Source organism: Colius striatus, chromosome 12 (assembly GCF_028858725.1).
Source record: "Colius striatus isolate bColStr4 chromosome 12, bColStr4.1.hap1, whole genome shotgun sequence".
Classification (NCBI taxonomy): Eukaryota; Metazoa; Chordata; class Aves; order Coliiformes; family Coliidae; genus Colius; species Colius striatus.
In genome coordinates, this window is record NC_084770.1 from 7,292,506 (window position 1) to 7,313,111 (window position 20,606).

A 20,606-nucleotide genomic window follows, 5' to 3' on the forward strand; every position below is an offset into this window, starting at 1 on the left:
GTGGGCTCAGATGCTGCTGCTCAGAGAGAAGAGAGCGAGCAGATGAGTATGGGAGTGCAAATCCAAGGCAGTTGCACATGAGCTTTTGTCAGAGGCTTTTAAAGTGCAGCAACTCATGTTTCAGGCTTTCATGACTGAGAAATGAGATCTCCAAACAGGAACACTTGCAAATCAGACAGCCCCAGCCCCACAGGTTGTCCCAGCACGCGTCGGGCGAGTAAGCATGGTAGAAAAGCCTGAGGAGCTGATGCCAAACGACTGGGAAGATGCAGCCCACGATGTCTGTTGTGTCTGAGATATCTGTAAAGTCTCTCACATCCTTCCTCAAGTTTAGTTTTCCAGTGGAGGCTGTCACAGTAATGAGAATGTCTCCCATCTGCTCCTCACATGGCTTGGCACATTTAGCTAGAGTATATATATATTTTTATTATGGGGTTAGCCAGTGGTAACCATGACGATTAGACTTATCACGCAGCATTTTTTTCCCTTCTCGAGTCAGTTTGAAATGCTGACAATTAAATAGATACAGTACACTTTAGAGATCCATCAGTCTCTTTGTTGTCTTGACAACCAGAGTATATTTAGAAATGTAACAAGTACATGGAGTTCAATTGCACTTTTGCTAAAACATAGTTTTGTAGCTTGAGAATTTAATCTGTTGTTTGTAGATCCAGGTGCTTATTTGAGCTATGTCTGACTTTCTCTTTGGTCTCACTCAAGTGGAGAAACTTGGCTGGTGGAAAGAGGGTCCTTGTCAGGCCGAGAGCAAACCTGCCCACTGCTTGTTGGAGATTCTGTGCATGGCAAGGGCTTGAGTGAGGGGCTGACAGCCCCCTGCCTACTAAGGTACAAGCTATCCTGTACCCCTGAGTGCTCATGGTGTCCTGTACACCTGGATGCTTCTGGTTTTGGCTATTGATTTGCAGTGCAAGAGGGATGTGTGTGATCATTGTCCCAGATTTGCTGTTCCTGCCGATCCAACTCAGCAAATGGTGCTGGAGAGCAGTAAGCAGTATGTCTGAGCATCCTCCTGACCATCCCAGGTCAGCTGCTCTCAAAGTTCAGTAGTACTATGATACAGGAAGGTGGTACCATGGAGTGTGGCATAGGCAGACTGTAATGTCTTTTCCTCTGCACCTGAGCTACCTGAGCTGTGGTTGCAGATGGGAGCTGCTCTGCTGCTGAAGGAGTAGCAGAGACTTTTTCTCTGTCCCTTGTGTTTTGTCTTTGATTTGTTGGAGGCATGTTTATTTGATTGTAAGAAAAGTACTACCACTAATAATGGTGGTTTTTGTGGTGGTTTTTTTTGGTTGCTTCCCACTTGACTGGCAAAATTGAGTTCATCCTTTCCTCATTGAACTGAAGGAGCAGAATGTGGGCTAGATGTCTGGAGCTATGGAGTTTCAAGGTTGCATCCAGGGCTGGCAAAGCAGAAAGGAATTAAGGGTTATGGAGCCCTGGCACAGGCTGCAAAGGGAGAGTGTGGAGTCTCTTTCTCTGGAGGTTTCCAAACCTGCCTGGACACGTTCCTGTGTGACATGATTGAGGGGAACTTAGTTTAGCAGGGAATTGGACTGGATGATCTCTAGACGTCCCTTCCAACCCTCACCATTTGATGATTCTGTGAATTAGGAGAGCCCCCCAAGGTGCATTCCATTGATGTCCCTGTCCCACTCCTGTGCACCTCTGTCTCACCAGTCCAGTGGTGTGTATGTGTGTTGTGTGGCTGTGCTGCTCTCCGCCCTTTCCCTTTTGAGCCAGCAGGGAGCTGTGGGTGGAACAGCTATATCTGTAAGTGTGGTGATGTGTTAGCTCAGAAGAGCAGCTAGGGCATATGTCTCCCATCTGCTGCCATCCTGCAGCCCAGTGGCTGCAAGACCTTGACTGGCACCACAATGCCTGTGCTCTACTCCTGCAGTGAGAGACACCGAAACCTGAGGATCTCAGAGTATTTCTGTGAGTGATGAATTAATGAAATGAAAATCAGATGAGGAACTAGACCAAATGTCCTCCACCACTCCTTTGTCTAGATAATCCAGGTTGTGATGCTTATAAGGCCTGCCCCTTCAGAGGGCTTTTGAATGTTGAGGAGCTGCTAAAAAGGGCTTCTTTTTGATGAGTTGTTGATGACACTTTAGAATCAGCACTTGAACCTAGGGGCAGGGCCTGGGATGTTCATAGATTTTCTGCAAAATGTTCAAGCAAAACTCTTCCACCTCTCCCTGTCTGAAGTTTGGCTTATAAATGATACTTGCCAGTATCATTTGGGCAGGACAGCTGAAAAAACCCAAGCTAAGACCCTCCTTCTTCAACAAAGCTATGGCAGTGCAACAATCTAAACAGGAGCTCAGTTATAGTGGATGGGGTGGCCTTTTGCCCAAGGGAACCAGTTCATCTGGGGAGATAGTTTAAAGAAGACAACCATGAGTCCGTGATATGAATGTAGTGCTGGTCAGTAGTATCCACCCTTGGGCAGAGAGCTGTAAAACTAGTCAATAGCATAACTCTGCTGCCAGGGAGCATGGTCAGCACAGGATTGTCACTGGGGTGCTGGGATGTCACAGCTGAAAGAGGAAGGCTCGAGGGAGAGACGCCCAACCTAAGATCAGCAGTTACAACCGGTAACAGCAAACAAAATGCATCTGTATTTCCTGAAGTTCACACTGTCTTGTCTGTCCACTGTACCTGAAATATCACAGAATCACATAGAATCACAGAATCTTCAGGGTTGGAATATCATTTAGTAAGGAGGAGAGATTTTTCTTCCTGTGCTTCTTTTTAATTCATTATCCATCAAATAACATGGGTGACTTTTCAGTGAGTGTGTGCACCACTCAGTTTCATTTTTCTGTTTTCTTTGCTCCTTCCATTTTGCCAATTTCCCAATGAAAATCCAAAAACATAATTACATATCCACTTCAGCTTTGTTTGTAAACTGTTAATGTGACTTTCTCAAGTGTTTAATAGCTACTGGGGTTTCTTCTTAAAATATAACCACCAAAACCTAACAATGCTAATGAGTCTTCGAGAGTGCTTTAAAGAAGTTATCCCAATCAATCTGACAAAGATAATGGTCTTCTACTTCTATTAGAAGATATTTAGCTGGAGGTTGGATGAACTGTAATGTTTATGAGTCTATAGATCCATAACCAGACAAAATGAGAATAACTCCTTCAATTTCAGTGGAGCTGTATCTAGTTTTTTAACTGAGGCTTAGGCAGTGCCTTAGATGCAAATTCCAACCTCTCTGAAGTTAAGTGGGGTTTTGATTTAGTTCCTGGTAGAAATAATTGTATGTCAACAAAGAAGTGAAGAGCTGAGACCCACATATCCCAAAATCTGTAACTTTGGGTTGCTCTCTTTGCCTTGCTGTCAAGATCAGATTCCCTTGATTGGGCCCGGTAATTAAAATACAGCTTCTCGTAAGCATCTCCTAAAGGCAGGCAGAGAGAGTAGAAGTGCAGCCTATGCAGATTATATATATATCTCTACATGCTTTGCAGAAAATGCCAGGAGTTAATGTTGTTCTCTTTGACTGCTTGTGGTTGAGCTGTTGACCTGGAGCTTGTGCTTTCCAGCTCCAGAAATGCAAAGAAATGCTGCTGCTGAATTATCAGACTGTAATGCAGAGAGAGCTGGGATCTCCTTTCCCCAACGTATTTGTGTCTGTGTGGCAATCGAGAGACATGGACCACCACTCATCACCCCCACTGTGTGTGGCATAAGTGATTCACCACGCATTCATTTCTGGTCACATAAGGGACATTAGTTTAATACATGCTTGAGGCAAAGGTTAGTGTTAGTTATTTGAAGTTTTCAGTCTGAAAGCAACATCAAACAGGGAGCAGAAAATGTATCACACACAGCAAAAAAATCTCTGGGATTTGTTTCCTCCTCTAAAAAAATAAAAATAATGATGAATTCCAAAGTGTTTGCATATGCTGTGTCCTCTGTGGGCAGGACACCTGTCTGCCTCTTTGCTGTTACTTGATAAGGGCTTACAGGGCTTGCAAAAATGTTAACATGATTTTTTTGTCATGGCAAATATGAAAGGAATATCCAGCTTCTGTGTGGGCAGGTCCTCAGCAAATTTCTCTGTACTTCTTGTGATTTGGTGTGGATCTGAAGCAACTGCAGCTGTTCTCCTCCCATGTGCCTCCCTTCCTCCATGGCAGACCAGGAGTGCAAAGCTGCTGCCCTAACAGACCTGATTCTTCTGTGCAAAGACAGCTGATGGGCTTTGGCCTGGTTTTCTTAACAAAAAAAAGTCTGTGACTGGTTTGACATGTCTCACCTCCCTCTCTTTAATGATTTTTTAACTCCTTGGCTAATCTCAGACATGTTTATGAAGAGATAATTACACTTTCAGAAAACAAGTGTGAGGATGCAGTTAGGAGGAGCTGAGGATAACCTGGGTGGTTGGGAACTTGGTAGCCTGGGAGGACTAGGGGTGGGCAGTGGTGGACTGGACCTTTAACTAATTATTGCTAGTATTTTTTTTAAACTTACTTATTTCTTCTCTAGGACTGAGATGAAAGGAAATAGAAAACACCCGAGTAGGCTCAAATATCAACAAGCTGGATGTAGGAGAGGCTACTGGTTAAAAGCAGCTTGTGGTAACTTAGAAAAATGTGTTTTTTTCTTTTTAACTGGGTGTCTTTGGAAGCACCCTAAAGGAAACCAGGGCTGGAGGCAAAGGTAGGGTTTGGACTGTCCCACCCTGACACTTTTTCCACAATTACTGTGTTTAATGCATCCCACCTCAGCTTTGGTTTTTCTTGGTGCTCCCGTGGCAAAGCCAACACTGTGGGAGTGACTCGCTGTTGGCCTGTGCAGTGGAGGAGCTTCACTGAGAAGAGGTCCTTTAAGCATGAGAGTCAGAAAGATGTCTGGTCAGGCTTTGAAAGAGACTTTGATGCCTTCAGCCCTTCCATCAGTGCCTTTCACAAGCCCTACAGTGATTTAAAACAAGTAGCTTCTCTCCCAAATAAACCTCAGTTACTCTGATACTTGCTCAGATGTAATCTGTCCTGTCAATGTGTGAAAAACCTTTATGTGGGACAAAACAGGGACAGGCTGACACAGAGGGGGAAAAAAAGCTATGATCTGCTCCATACAGGGGGACAGCTGAAGTTATGGGCCATTTCTGGGCAGTTTTCTTGGTGAGGTATCACAGCCAGATTGATTTACTTTCTGCTTTTGCAATGAGCAAAACCTTGATTCTGACCTTTCTGTTTGCACCCACAGAGATCCCTTGGAAAAGCCTGTCCATACATCTGTCTGAGTGCCTGACAGGGCTGCCTTGCTCCCAGGTGAGGAACAGATCAAGTCCTGGTGCTTTGCCAGCTGCTGAGTTTAAAAAAGAGTGGGAAGACCCTGGAACCACATTTAATTGTTCAGCAAGTGATGGGCATTTCCCCAAAGCCCGGGGTGATGGAAGGCCAAGCCAACCCAGACTTGGGGTGATTTTACTGTTTCTGTGTCCATGTCTGGAAGAAGCAAATATGCAGGGCCTCCTGGGAGTAGAAATGTTGCACAGAATCGATTGCATTGTCACGTGGGCCATGTCACTTTGACTTCTTTCTGGATGAGATTTTCCTGCTTTTATGGACCTGAGCTTGCTCCTTGTGCATGGTACAGCTCACTGCAGCCTGGATACACTCCCAGTTGATGATGGCGAGCTGACTGTATTACTAGCTTTAAACTAACTGTGCTTCAGTGGACAAAAGCAGAAAAGCCTGTAAAGAATAATTTGAATATAAATTTATGTGAGGTGCAATGAATTCATTCTTTAGAATTGCCAGTTCTATTAAATTCACTAGAGATATTTAGCTGTGACTTAAGGATCACTTGAATACACTACCTCAAACTCTTCTAGGAGTCCCTTGCCAGATTATGTGTGGGACATGGATTGTGTTTTGTGCCCATCCCACAATATGTTGATTCAATTACAGCACGAGTAAGAGTGCGAAAACAGAGCAGTGTTGAGACAGTAGGTCTATTTTCAAGCCTCTCTCAGTTGTGCCATTCCAGGAGGCAAAAGAGGTGCTAGAGGTGCTGCAAAGGCATGGCAACTGGAGGAAGAAAGCAGTGAGCAGCCCTGTTGAGAAGTGGGTAATGAATGAACAGACATAGCTGGTAGCTGATCTGTAACTGCCCAGTGGCCATGAACTTTTCCAGAAGATGTGCCTCAGGAGGCTGCAGCGGCTCTGGGCAATCTTTGCTGTGCTGATGGTTCCTGGAGCCTAGAGGCAGCATCAGAAAGCCACACATGGTTGTGTGCACTGTGGGCTGCACTGTGAGCCAGTGTGGGTACAGAGCAACCCATTCCCACCTGGGAAAGTGTGTGCTGCATTTTGTTCCTCCTCTACCTGGTGATTTTGACTAGTGGAGCTACTTCGTTTCCCTTGAGGGTACCTGATGTGAGAATTTTTAAACATCTGTATAGCTTGCTGACATCAGGAATGCTTCATCTTTACCCTGCTATGTGACTGCATATATATCACTGAATATAACTGCACTTTTTCTGTCCCTTAGGTACACGATGCACATCCCTCCTTTCTTCCTTTGCCTTCTTACTGAGTTTATTTTTTGTGGCATTTTTTTGTTGAGTAAATTATGGCTGGCTGGAGATGAGATTTCAGCATCCTGTTTACTGCAAACAGTTGAGGACATTAATAAATGTTGAAAGACAAAAAAAGACCAGGGATTAATAAGTAGAAGACAGGAGATAAATAGCAAGAGAGTAAGATTCGGTTCAAGGCCTGGCCTTCCCAGTCGTTGGGTTCTGGAAGATTAATGGCATCTCTTCTGTTAGTCTCACTTTTTCTGTGGCAGCTTTTCTGGATAACTCTAATAAACTGTCCCAGTGGGTTGCTGTAAATATGAATTCTAGGAAGAAGCCTATCCTTACAGACTGTTAACTAAATTGAGACAGTATTAGTTTTGCTTTCTATTCAAAGCTTAAGCAACAGCATGAATATATTTGTGAGTGGTGAAGTCAGATGTTTGGGTGCTTACAACTCTTCTCAGGACTAAAACATATCATATAATGTATCTTGCCAAGCAAGCTGTCTCCGATAAATTGGTTTTTTACTCTGTGTCTTGTGCAAGAGACTGATTTATCTTCTCTCAACTGGGTTTTCAGCTTTGGTTCTGTGGAAAATTGGACTCTTGACCTATTGCATCTGGTTTCTCATTAGGCTTTGTGTGAGATTAGCTCATTGTTAGAAAACTGCCTTTGGAAAAAGTATCCCTGGTGAAATTTGCAGGAGCACTGTAGCACATGGGACTTCATCACAGAAAGTCTTTATTCTGGTAGAAGGATGCATGCTGTTCTGGGTGTCCTATATAGAAGGTGAGCCTCAAAGTTCTACCTTGAGGCTGAAACTGCAAAGTCAAGCAGTTTGGCGTCTGCCCTTGTGGTTTTTTCATAGTCTTCACAAAGACCTTTATGTATAGGGTTGTAGCAATATACAGGTATCTGTGTGGCCATTTTGGGAAGGAAGCAGCAGTGTTCCCATAACAGTGAGTGTGATGAAGAGTGGGTTGACGTCAGAACTCCACACAGCAATAGCTGAATTTCTTTTCTAGGGGAGAAAGGCTACGTGCTGCTTCAGTGTCCCTGTGACAAAGTTCTGCCCCTCTTATCTGCTTTTGCATGCAGTATCCTTGGCTTTCAGAAGCTGATTTGTCCGTGTTATGATTGTTTGTTTAGTTTCATTTGTGTAAAGAGGAACACGTGCTCACCTTCCTCCAGAGAGATGTTTCACACTTCTCCTCTTTGAACATTGGCCCTGGGTCTGCTGCATTTCTTAATGAGTCTCTAACGAAACAATTACAGTTCTCTCATGCTCCAGCCTTGACACACACATAGTTGTACGCCCACGTGCCTGCTCCCAGTTGAACTGAGCAGCCCGCCTGCTCCTCTTGCACAGTCACTGCTTCGGGGTTTGTGTGAGCAAGGCAGCACCTCCCTGGGCAGCCCTACACAGGAGAGGGGGCTTTATACCTGCATTTATGGATAGATTTGCATCAAATGAGCTGTCCTGTGAATCAGAAAGGCTGCAACCTCTTTATCACACTGTCCCCCCACCCCCAGGCTTGTTTTGTGTGCTGCTCCGTGAGCTCAGATTCCTGTGGACTGCGCTACCCGCGGTGAGGTCCCGAGCAAGCTCCGGATGCAGATCCGAACGCCCAACATTGAATTACTGCCTGGTATGCCACTGGCTGCCAGGTCTTTGATAGCTTGTTTTTAATGAAGATTCCTCCTGTGATTCCTAGAATATCTTGTGGTGCAAAAAATGAGCTGTGTGTATTTTGCTGTGGGCTGGATTTTTTTTTCCCCTGCTCTTCACAGTTCCCTTCGTGAACAGAGAGGAAAGGGAGAGGGAAGCAGCTGACTGCTTTTTTTGTTGTTGTTTTTCTACTTGACTTCTGTGAAATATGCAGAGATCAATCGCTCACAACTAACAAACTGTTTTTGTTTCTCTTTGCGAAAGCATATGGGAACTGCAGGAAAAGCATATGGCCCTTCTTAGGAAAACATATTGGTGAATGGACAAATTATAGCAGTGCCAATATGTTTTGGATGTCTGGCTAGACCACTACTACTACCACACTTCCTGGCATGCAAACCCGTCCACAAGATCTTCTAGCATGTGAGTGGTGTGTAGCTGCTCCTAGGGAAACACAGGCAGTGCTGGATCAGAGTCCTGTTATAACGGCATTGTGATCCATCTTCAGTGTGTGTGACTGCCCCACCATGTCCCAGACTGGGCTCTGGGCTTGTGTTTATGGCAGCGTATCCATTCCCTTGGTAGACTGAACCCAGAGCTCCACTTGCAGCTAGCTGGCTGCAAGTAATGATAATGGTAACCATTTGTTTTTCTTCTAAAGTCCTTGACTGCAGTTCTAATAACACCTTAGCGCCTTGCAAACAGGCTAGCCAGCCTCTGGTTTTTCTCTCGTGTTCTGTCAAGGTCTTTCTGTGTTAGCTGTAGTGCTTGTTTTTAATTTCTTTATCACATGGGCTGCTTTTGAAGATACTGGTTATCCAGGGAAAGAGATCCACGAGCTGGAAGGAAGCTGGTGGTGGGGATTAAGTGATCTTGGCTGGTGGGTCAGTTCTGGTAGCTTATGACATCTCTACAGTTTGAGTTGTCTTGCTCTGTGCCCCTGTGAAAAGAGAAGTCCTGAATAGCACTGTCTGGGCAGCCCTTCCCAATTGCCCTGGCAGTGGAGGAGTGCTGCCTGCCCTGTATCTGCCTGTGATGGTGTCATGCTTTAACTCTAAACAGCCTCTAAGCATCCCCAGCCACTCGCTCCCTCCCCACCGGTGGGATGATGGAGAGAATCAGAACAGTAAAAGTGAGGAAAATTGTGGGTTAAGGTGACAATTGAATAGGTAAAACATAAGTCATATGCACAAGTAAAACTAAACAAGGAATTAATTCACCACTTCCCATCAGCAGGCAGGTGTTCAGCCACCTCCAGGAAAGCTCCATCACAGGGAACGGTTACTTGGGAAGACAAATGCCATCACTCTGAACATTCCCTCCTTCCTCCCCCAGCTTTATATGCTGAGCTTGAAGTCCCATGGTATGAAAACATCCTTGTGTTATCAACACCATTTTCAGAATAAATCCCCATACTAGCTACTATGAAGAAAATTAACTCTATTCCAGACACCTCTAGCATAGACAGGCATGGTTGTGCTGGGATGTAGGGGATAGTAGCACCTCTCTGCCCTTGTATGAGTTTCAGGAGGTCCTAGGAGACTGGCAGAAGTCTCCCTGCACAGGTGTGCATGGGGAGAGACACCTCCTCTCTGTAAGAGCTTGTGGTCTAAATAGACAAAACAGAGCTGCTGAGAAGAATTTAATGGTCTTTCAAGTGTCAGGGAAGATGGGCAAGAACTAAACTCAGGACTGAGTTCATGGGCAGACTCATCCAGTCTGGGTTTGTACTGTTGCTAGAAGAGGCAGTCCTGGTGTCTGTGTGCCCCCAACCTTCATTTCTGCCTGTGTAGCTGCTTTTCTCGTTTATACATGGGAGTGGTGAGACAGAGGATGGATGAGGCAAAACATGCAGGCTAAAGACTAGGAGGTAAGCAAGAGGCACATTTGGACATCGAATTGTTTATCTTGGTTATGACTTGCACTCTCAAATATTCTGAGTGGTAATTCAGCACCTTTTAGTGTTCTTTCTCTTATGCCAACTTCAGGATGATTTGCTAGTGAGTAATTTTACATTATTTAATGTAGCCACTTTCCTTACAGCTCTTTTGTTCTGTGAGACAATTCCCTATTTTATTATGCAAACAGTACATTAAGATCCTTGTGGGCCCAAGTTCCCAGCAGTGCTTGAGATGATGGCAGAGAAGTAGGTTATTTCAGAAATAATGATTGTCTCCTCTAGAAGCTTTCTCAGAGTTCTGCTTTAACTGCCTTGGATATTATACATGCTTTAAAAAAAAACCCAAAAAAATCCAGTACTTCCTAAATGTTATAGAGCTCAAAAAATACACTGTATGCCTTGTCACAATATTTAATACAGAGTGCTATTTACAGTAATGAATCAAAATGTCAGTTTTTAAAATATGAACTGTCAGAGTGTTCCTACTTTGCTGAAAACTTTGATATGACAGTTTGTTAATCATATGACTATTACATCAAATGTGTCTCAGAGTACTTTTACTCAACAAAGTCTTTTTTTACTCCTTCCCCCTCCCTTTTCCCTGTTAATTCTGGTGGAGTTGTTTGACTGAATGCACTTTGATTAGGTTGGAAGAATCAGGAACTGAATGCTTTTGCTTATTGACAGATGGGGTGTATCAATGCCTATGTTCATGCCAATTGTCGTTGCTTAGTCTTAGGTAGAGCCTAGTTTGCATCACCTTTACCTTGTATTCCCAGTGTTTGTCCCAGACCTGCTGTGACTGGGAGGTGGGGTGCTCTGAGTTTGACATATATGGCCACGAGGTGCACACAGGCTGTGGTAATGGAGAATCCAGTCCATTAGCGTCTTCATGGTCTACCAACTGTCTTGATGGAAGCAGCAATTTCTTATCAAGGGAGACAGAGGGATGCTCTGGGTACAGAGGGCAAGTTTTGCTTTGGGATTAAAAATGGCTTTCAAAATGTCAACCTGAGGATTGCTCCTCAGTGTAGCTGCTCTGCAAGACCTCACTGGTTTGGATGCTTGATAGCAGCTCTGCTCTAGTGGGACTTGGAGTGTGCTGCAGAGGTGGGTGGGCAGCCATCCCCAAAGCCAGCTGGCCCTATGTGCTGTTGGAAATGACACCCTGTCCCAGCGGGGCTGATGTCTCCAGATGTAACTGCATTTAGGGCAACTGGGGTAAAACTGCCTGTTGAGTAATAAAAAGCTGGCTTGTATAGTAACATTTCTAATCCCTGTAGCTTTGGTATGAAGGAACATGCAAAATAAAGATCTCAAGGCTGCCTGTGCATCCTCAGTGAGCTGAAGGAGTAGTTGTGCAAGGCAGAGTTGGTGTTGCTCCTGGAGGAGGAGGCCTGGGGATGCCAAGGTCCTCTCCCCAGTGATTTTGGTTACTCTGGACCCAGGCCACGAAGGATGTTTGTGCCCTGAACTCCCCTTTGTCCAGGATACCTCCCTTTTTTTTTTTTTTAATTTGCTTATCTGAAAAACAGGAGTAATTAATTGATATTAATTAACCCACAAGTCTCCTTAAAGCCAATTACTCAAACAACAGGACTTCCTGATGAAGCCAAGGGAGAGCTTACACAGATAACTGTGCTGTAGAAATCAGCCTCTGGAAGGAGAGGGTTCCACGTGCTGATGTGAAGACTGGAGGCCAGAGAGGAGTCTCAGGTATAGCAGAGCCATGTACCTCTGCCCTTAACATCTTTGTGCTACATTGCCTGGGGCTTCAGATGGATTCCCATTGTTTATTAAAACTCACAGAGTTACCATTGCGTAGGTCTTACAAGTGCAATATTTATGACTTGGAGTTGTCTCAGCACAGCTATGGGAATAGGAGGAGCCTTAAAAGACAAAAGCTGTGTATCAGCAGTCCAGAAAAGAGGAATGTGGGCAATTCAAGACAGTAAATTTTAGAATCATAAAATCATAGAAAGGTTTGAGTTGGAAGGGAACTTTAAAGATCATTCAGTCTGACCCCTGTGCCATTGGCAGGGACATCTTTTACTAGACCAGGTTGCTCAAATCCCTGTCCAGCCTGACTGTGAACATGGCTAATGATGGGGCATCCACAACTTCTCTGAACAACTTGTTCTAGTGACTCCTCATAAAGAATGTCTTCCTTAGGTCAAATCAAATGGTCATCTTGATTATGAGTGTTTCTTGGGGCCTGATTAACTTGATGTTTCAGCTGGACACATCTATTAAGTAACAACCTCAACTCTTTCATTAACATTACTGAAGAGATAAGAGTTTGTTTTCAGGGGTGTAATCACAGACATAAGTGCTTTTTGAGTAGCACATTGGCCAGCTCTCATATGTGGAAAGTACAAGTGCTGAACACCCCTCAAGTTTGGTACACTGAGATTCATTAGGTCTCACTAGTAGAGAGAGATTTGGGAAGGCAGAGAGAGGCATTGTTGTAGTATATCTCACAGCTGACAGAGGAGATGGTATGAGAGGCTCTGCTTGGTGATGGTGCCTGGCCTGGACCACCAAGAAGCCCGAGAAGCTGACTAGCTTCAGCCAGTCTCAAAAAGGCTCTTGAACACATGTGCCTGGGGAAGAGAGGCTGCCATCAGTGAGGAAGGACCAGCAGCAGGCCCAGTGTGAAGGTTTCACTTATCAAACCTGTCTCTGTCACCTTCATTGAGCGAGTGTTGCTGCTTGCTGCATTTCCTCATCCCGCAGAGGAAAATTGATTATTATTCAATTTTCATTTCAGACAAACCACATTGTTAGTGCCGTGATTTTCCTTTTATTATCGTTACTGCAATGGATAGAGAAGGAGCTCTAACAGATGTATGATTAGCAGGGCATGAAATTAAAAATGTTTGTGTACAAGGAAAAAGGTTGTTTACTACCAAATTCCTCATTTGAAAATGAAACGATGCTCAGATTGGCCGTGCAAGTCTGCAGCAGGCACACAGCCCCCTCCCCTCCCTCTCTCCCAGCAGCATCAGCTGAAAAGTAACAGTATTTTAAATGTTACCTTTATTAAGAAAAGTAATAACACAACTGAAAGGTCAGTGCCTGCCTTTGGAGGCAGATTATCTAAAGAGCTTGGTCTCCCACTCTGGCACCAATGTCATCAATTTAAGAAAGTATTTTGACCAATACTTAAGCCCCATTGATTAGGGCAAACTGAACATTTTCTATCAAAATGCTTTTGGGTGGAAAATAAGGTTCTGATTGAATAACTCTGACTGTGGGTTTGTACTTGGGCGAAAAGTATTTGTTGTCAAAATGCTGAAAAAATCCCATTTGCTGCAGCATCTGCAGAGGGATGTGAATTGGTGTGCAGTACCCAGTCCTTTCCCTTTCAGTGTGGGTCAGTCTTGTAGCCAAACCACCAGACCACGTCTCTCAGTCTTTGTAGCCTGGTGCATTGGGACAATGGGGACTTCTGGGATGTGTATCTACACGAGCACTTAAGGAAACTGGAAGCCAGCATTCCACACCTACAAATGCTGTTAGCACTAGGATGGGATGGGAGTTTTGCACAGGAATGCTTTCAGGCTCTGGTATAATCACAGAATCTCAAGTGCTGGAAGGGACTTTGAAAGATCATCCAGTCCAACCCCCGTGACAGAGCATCAGCATTTAGATTTTTCTCTTAAAAGGGTTCTCCCCCACACACCCCCTGTACTTATTTTCCTTTTTTCCCCCCCATGATAATGAAATTTTGAGCCTGAGAAAATGATCTATTGTCTTAGGCTCTCTACCTGTGATGCACAATTCTCAGGTACAGCTGCTCTTTTCCCAATTTCCTCTAAAAATCTGCTAATTAATTTTGAAAGAACTAGTTTAAGAAATGTACATCAGAAACACTGTTTATCTGTGTTATGTTGTTGAGATAAGCCTGGTCCTGAACTGAACATTTCCCAGGTGCTTTCAGTTTCTCATGTATCTCATTCAGTTCCTTTTGTCTTCTAAAAACTTTGTGGCCAAGTTAGAGGCTGGCACTAGTTGAAGTCTTTGGGGTTTCTCGTGTGTGAAGTTTCACCTAGGTGAGTGTTTGCAGGACCCAGACCTGAGGCATCGTTGTGATGGATTCTGCCTGCTGAGCCTGGATGGCATTGAGCAGAAAATAGGAAGAGAGCTAGAAGATTGTTCCTGCACTCTGGGAACAATTGAGGCAGAAAATTGCTTCCAGGATTTCTTTACTTTTCTGCAGAGGGTAATCAGCCTGTGTGATTCTCTGCCACAGGAAATACTGCCTGAATCTGTTACCCAAAGACAGCAAGCAAAGTTTAGATAGCAGCCTGAATACCAAAGGTACTGCAGAGCAGGGAATGTCCCTTAGGGGTTGTAGTGGCCACTATATATGTCATTGGATGTCACAGTGGTGCAGCTAATATGACAGATAATTGAATATTGGTTTAGCTACTCAGGCTGTTCCTGGTACACATTGGTGCCATAAACAAGGAGAGAAGTTTGTATGCTGAGGTTGTAAGTGGAGTTTTGCCCTGAGATTGCAGGGGAGGTTACAGCAATTGCAGTGAGATGGTGAGTGTCTGGTAATTTCAGTCCTGTTCCCGGCTCATTTTTAATCTTTGCTCCATAAATGTAATAAAGTTGCTGTTTCTGCACCTTTATTTGTTCATCTGGAGCACTTGGACTATTTGCAGGGGTTCAGTTTCAAATAAGGCCTTTCAGCCACATGTTTTACTGCAACTTTTAGGGGAAATTATTTAAATTTTTTACTTGAGTGAGAATAGTTGTGGCCAAATCACTGTGTGAGCATTATACCTGCTGAGCACTGAAATTTGATTCCCAAATTTCCATTAACAGGTCATACTGGGCCAAAGGATCTTGAGCCACGAGAAGAGAAAAGAATAAAACAGAATGAAGTTGGTATTTGGTTACAGGCTCTTGATGTCATTGTTCCTGGCTGTTCATCTGGCTAATGTTTGCTTTTGTGTAGTATTTGTCTGTGCTTCTGTGCACATAGGGAAAAGGAGGACAAATATCACTGGGGTGGATTAGCATTAAAAAATAGTTAAGTGATCAAAGCCATAAAGCTTGTCCAAGTGAATCCTTCAGAGAAATAGCTTTGAGTTTTCCAAGCAGCCGCAGGCCATGAATGAGAAGTGCTATCATTCCGACATGCAAAAAATCCCCTTCTGTTGGAGTGTTGGACCTATTTGTTCCCTTTTAGGAGGGCATTCAAAATGTTTCCTTCTGAGCAGCTCATTGCTATCGGTCATGAGCTTTCGCCAGCTGAGATAGCTCCTCTCCCCTTCAGTTTTAACCCTCCACTGAAATCTCTAGATCAGTACTTTGCATTTTGGATGCCTTTCAGCTCTGTGCACTTTGCAGTGGGATAGCCCTTCCAGAACTTTTTGTCTCTGAGCTCAGAGTGCTGTAAGGGACTAAAAGCATTGTAAGGGGTTAAATGTTGTCCCCAGTGTCTGGATGGAGGTGACAGGAAAGGGAGGATGCAGATGAAAGTGTTGCCTGGAAAGATTTCTTACATGGACTGATGGGATAGCAGGGGAGCCCTCTTCCCTGATGCCATGTTTGGTCTTTTTATAGGTCCTGCTGAGCAGGAGTACCAGTCCCACCAAGTCTGCAGAGCAAGTGGGGCAAAGTGGGAAGGTATTCCGTTTTTTCTTACAGGGAGGAAAGAAATCACATTGTTTACCTTCTCAGAGAAAGTTATTGAAGGCTCATACTGAAGGTTAGGCAACCAGCCTCTGGGAATTGGGTACATAAATTTACTTCATGCTATGAAAGTCTCTCTTTCACAGTGTTTTGCTTTGTTGCTGCTTCTGAAGAGGTACAAAAGAGTAAAGTGCTGGTGTACGGGCCATACACAGAATATTTGGATAGCATAGTCATTAATTGGAATGAAAATTACACCGTAGCGGCTCAGAACTTGACCAGAAAAAAAGAGAATACTTGGAAGACATGAGGTGCTTTGTAGTTGGAAATGCCTGTCACCCTGCAAGGATTTAGCTGTCCCTTTCAGTTCCAGCCTTGGTGAAGATATTTTATGTGCTGATACCTACTAGTGTTTTATACTGTTTAACTATATGCACCTCCCCCCCCCCCCCAAAAATAAAAAAGGCCACACATATTTTTCTGCTCTTGTAAAGATTTAGCTCTCAGGGAGGGATGTTAATGACTGTATCCTAGTTGCCTTTCTGGAAGAGAATTCCACTTTTGCTTTCCTTCTAAAACTTGGAGTCTTATTCTTCAAGTAAACCAAATTTTAATATAACCACATTTAAAGTGTGTCTGTGTGTGTGTTTTTCTGGTGAGTTAGTGAAAGTCCTAAGTAGATTCTTCCAAAAACTGAGGTCATCTTTGGAACAGGTGGGCAATGCATGGAGGGCAAATCTGTGACTGAGGAAAGGACTGCAGCTTTTGGAAGGGATTAGATCCTTGCACAGGTGTGGGCATGACATTTGTGTGCACTGTGTATACACATCGTGTGCTTATTTTCTGTGGTAACGCAGAGAGGATTTATCCACATAGCAGAGCCATTTGCTTGGGTGAAGTCATCAGAGTTCAGGTATTGAAACAATGTAGAAGGGCATCCATATAGAAGATAGCACAATGTACTTTGGCCTGTTGCATAGGATGTCCTACCCTTGGATAGGAGCAGTGCTCAGCTATTGATAATGTGGGCAAAAATCGAATCTGAAGCTTATGGCTTTTCTGCACAGGACAAGCATTGCAAAACAAAGCCAGGGTGTGAATTTAAAGTGCAATAGCTGTAGCTGTTCCGAGCTTACTTCTCATGTGGGCAATCTTATTCTGCTCTGTGAGGGCCTTTGTGCTGTTCTGCTTTATCCGTTGCCAAAGGCAGTCATTGCAGAAAGAAGAATGCCCACACAGGGTGCGAATAGCTTTTCCAGGCTATTTCACCATGCTGAGGAGTCCCAGGAGATGCACATGTTTTCACATCCCCATGAATGTTGCAGGAGCTTACCCTTCAGCTCTCTCTTCCACCAGAGCTCTCACATGAGATGTGCTTTGTGACGGGCAGTTGGTGGAGGCGTGTCTTCTGGACCCTTCTAGGTGCAGCACGCATCACTCATTTGGGTGAAGTTTTGTGGCTGGTATCAGGGATCCCTGAGATCTTGGTCTTCTCTAAACATTGATGGTGTTGCAGTTTGGCATTCTCCATCAGTACCATTGCCTCTTGTGGTGCTGAAGTGAGGTCATGTCCGTGTTCAGGTGTTGTTCCTCTTCATACAGAATCGTCAAGTAAACCCGTGCACTGGGGATGATCATTATCTGAATGTTGTTGAATGGGGGGAAAAAAAAAGCAGCCCATCTGTTCTACAGAGAGGCAGTGTAAAGAGCAGGCTCTGTGACTAAATAAATTCACATCTGTTTAGCAGAACCATCAAATGGTGAACAGAGGGGCCTAATGTGAATCACATGTTGAAACCACAAGTATGAGAGAGATGAACTGCAAAAGCGAGAGCCTGGAAGTGTTGATCCATGTGAGCAACTGTTGGTTTCTCTCCTTCTTCTTCCCCTCTATGGGTTTCCTGAGAAGTGATGTAGAATCAGAAAACCAGGGATGTGCATATGTTTGTATTCCTGCCATGATTAAATAATCTTCTTATGTCATCTTGAGCCATTAGATCATAACTTCAATTTGAAGGGCAGTGGATTGAAAGAGGGGGCTGCAGGGGAGGGAGGGCACAGCTGACCTGAAGAGAACAGGTGAAGTTGTGTCCCTGATGGTGTTGCTTCACAAAACACGGCCCTGTGTTAGTTTGCTTTAAAAAGGGAGTTGCCTTGGAAATTATTCCTCAGGATGATGTCTCCAACATTGTAATCTCAAGGAAATTATGGGAGCAACCTGGAAACATCAGAGGGTAGGTTATGCCTTCATGTGCTCAAGCTAGTTCCAAAATGGGTATCTGTGTACCAGTCCTAACAGATTGCATCTTTCCATGGATCAATTTAATTTGTTACTTAGTTTTCCCCCTTAGTTTTTAAGTCCTGCAGAAACAAAGAACAGCTCAAGTTTCTGTATTGGTTGCATTTGCAGTCTGTTTTTTTCTGTGCCAAGAACATATCAATACAGTTTCAAAACATAGTGGTTTTATGACTTGAGGCATCAGTTTCTAACTTAAAAACAAGAAAGCTTTGGGGATGTACACGCAACTCAGGTGTCTCCGTAACATTATTTGGATGGTCTCCGTAGCCCCTTAGAGAGTCTGTGCAGAGAAGCAAAGATCTTCTCTCCCACAGGATCTCATGAAAAGAAACATGCAATAATTTCAGTCTCAAAGGTGGTTTCTTGTTGCTGTCTTGCCTTTTGTCCTAGATACTTCGCAGTAAATGAGGCCAAACTTGCAGGGACAGAGTGTGATGGTAGATAGGCTGTTAGCCCTGATTTGCACAGATTCTGATCTCCTGCAGCTCAGTCTGCTTTCTTTAGCTGACAGAGAGCTGTGCTCATACAGCTCACCTGGGATGTGAGCTCTGCAGGAGTGTGCTGGAGGTAATGAAGCACTTAAGGGGGGCTGGTGGGGTTGAAGGTCCCTGTGGAATGATTAAGGTGTTGTCAGCTGTGTTACTTTGAAAGAGAAATATGTGTGTTACACAGCAAAGGCATGCTGAAATGCCTTGCAGACGCTTAGTTGTGTGTGAGAACAGGCTTTGCCTTAGACTTGTGAGTTAGTGGAAGCAGCTATTGGATGGCATTTGATTAACTGTGCTGTGTGTGCATTTAGTAGCTGCATGGCCCTGCTGCCCTAGCATAGTTCAAAAGCAGAACACAAGTGGTTGCCAGCAGTGGCTAAAACGCAGCAGTGTATCACTATGTCTAGATAAATTAAAAGTTTGGTTCTTCCTTCCCTCCAAAAATTCCCTCTGCTCATGATTCATTTCCTCTCTTCTGCCCCCACCTTCTTTCTGATGAGAAGATGCAGTGAAGATAGATGAGGAACTGTAATGTTTTCCAGGAGACTGTCAGATCTGAGCTGTTTCATATCTAGGGATCGAGTGTTGCCAGTCTAGTATGGAAACTCTTTTGTCACAACAACTTCATACTGATTTCTGGGAAGGGGAACAAACAATTAGTTTGAGTGATCAAAAAGACAAGACTAATGTGATAGTGGTGGAGCAATGGGAGTTACCTTTTGAGTAAGATGAACTTGTTAAGCAAAATTGCAAGGCCAGTGTGGATGCCTGGCTGGGTTAACTTGATTGCTGGCACCAGCTGAGGAATTATTTTGCAGAACTTTGAGTGTCCCTGTTCTTGAATGAATGGACAGTGAGATAAAAGGGAAGAGCAACAGTTTCCTAGGCTGGTGCTCAGTTGTTTTGTGAGTTTCAAAGAAGAATTGAAAAGCAAATCTCAAGCATTTGTCTTTAGTCACAAGTTTCTATTCAGAGCAGAACTAATGCCCTATGGTTACTAGAACAACTTTATCTTGATGTGTTCCAGAGTGTCATGGCATGCTTGCCTTTGCTGTTAATATTTCTGCTCACCCATTTCCTCATGCTTCCAGAAGACCCTTCTTTGAACAACTGTCTCCTCAATGAGCTCTGTGTTGTGCTTATTGCAAACAGCATAATGGTAGCAAACATTACCTTATGACTTATCTCCTCTCCATGTGGCCATGGAGCTTCAGGAGCTTCTTCGACTTAGGCACCATCTCAAAATATGCCTTATATTCTGCTTTATTCCTTCACAAAAGGACCTGGAGTTGGCAGTGGGCACCAGGTCAAATATGAGTCCAATATTTACTATCATTGCTGATAAAGCAAACTGGATATGGGGTTGCTCCAGGAGAAGCCTGGACAGTAGCCTGAGATAACTTACTGTTCCCCTTGTGAGGCTCTTGATCTAGAATCCTGCAGCTGAAGTGAGACATTGAAGAGAGAGAGGGTCCAGAGAAGGCTCAGTCAAGGACCTGTAGTGCACACAGCCTACAAGAAGAGGCTCATAGAACTTTTCCTCCTGTCTCTGATGGAGAAAAGGGAAAGGAGTGATCCAAGGGCAGCCTGTGGCTACTGCCAGGGGCATTACAAAGATGACAGAACTCCTGTCCAGGTGGCAAATAAAATACAGTGGATATACATAGTGGATTGGGAGATTCAGATGGAGAGCTGGAAAAACACTTTCACTGAGAAAACAGTGGAGTACTTGAGGAAGACACCAGGTAGCAAGGGATTCTCCATTTTGGAGGTTTCAAGGACAGAGCCACAGCAAGCCTGATCTAGTGTTGGTGATAGTCCTGTATCCTGCTAAAAGCAGGACTTGGTAGCCTGCAGAGATCCTCTTTCTTCCTGACAGTACTGCAGGCTTTCAGCTTCTTAAAGGAAGGAGTATTTAAGTCTTGATTTTTTTGCTTTTTGTTGCAAAAGAGAGACATGAATACAATGAGGTGCTCATGTCTTGATGTAAAATCACCTGTTGTTGAGAAACTCAAAAAAATGTGGTCTTT

At 44.1% G+C, this 20,606-nt stretch overlaps 1 protein-coding gene across 5 annotated transcripts in view; it reads left to right on the forward strand.

Moving 5' to 3' along the window:
* The window catches only part of LPP (LIM domain containing preferred translocation partner in lipoma), a 347,202-nt gene that overhangs the window by 96,376 nt on the left and 230,220 nt on the right, over positions 1–20,606 (forward strand). For 4 of the 5 annotated variants that reach the window (XM_062005358.1, XM_062005357.1, XM_062005356.1 and 1 more), the window contains one exon: positions 5,248–5,312. The exons of the other annotated variant lie outside the window; for it this stretch is intronic. The gene's annotated coding sequence lies outside the window, so the exon portion shown is untranslated. The remainder of the gene's footprint in view (positions 1–5,247; positions 5,313–20,606) is intronic. 5 annotated transcript variants of the gene reach the window in all.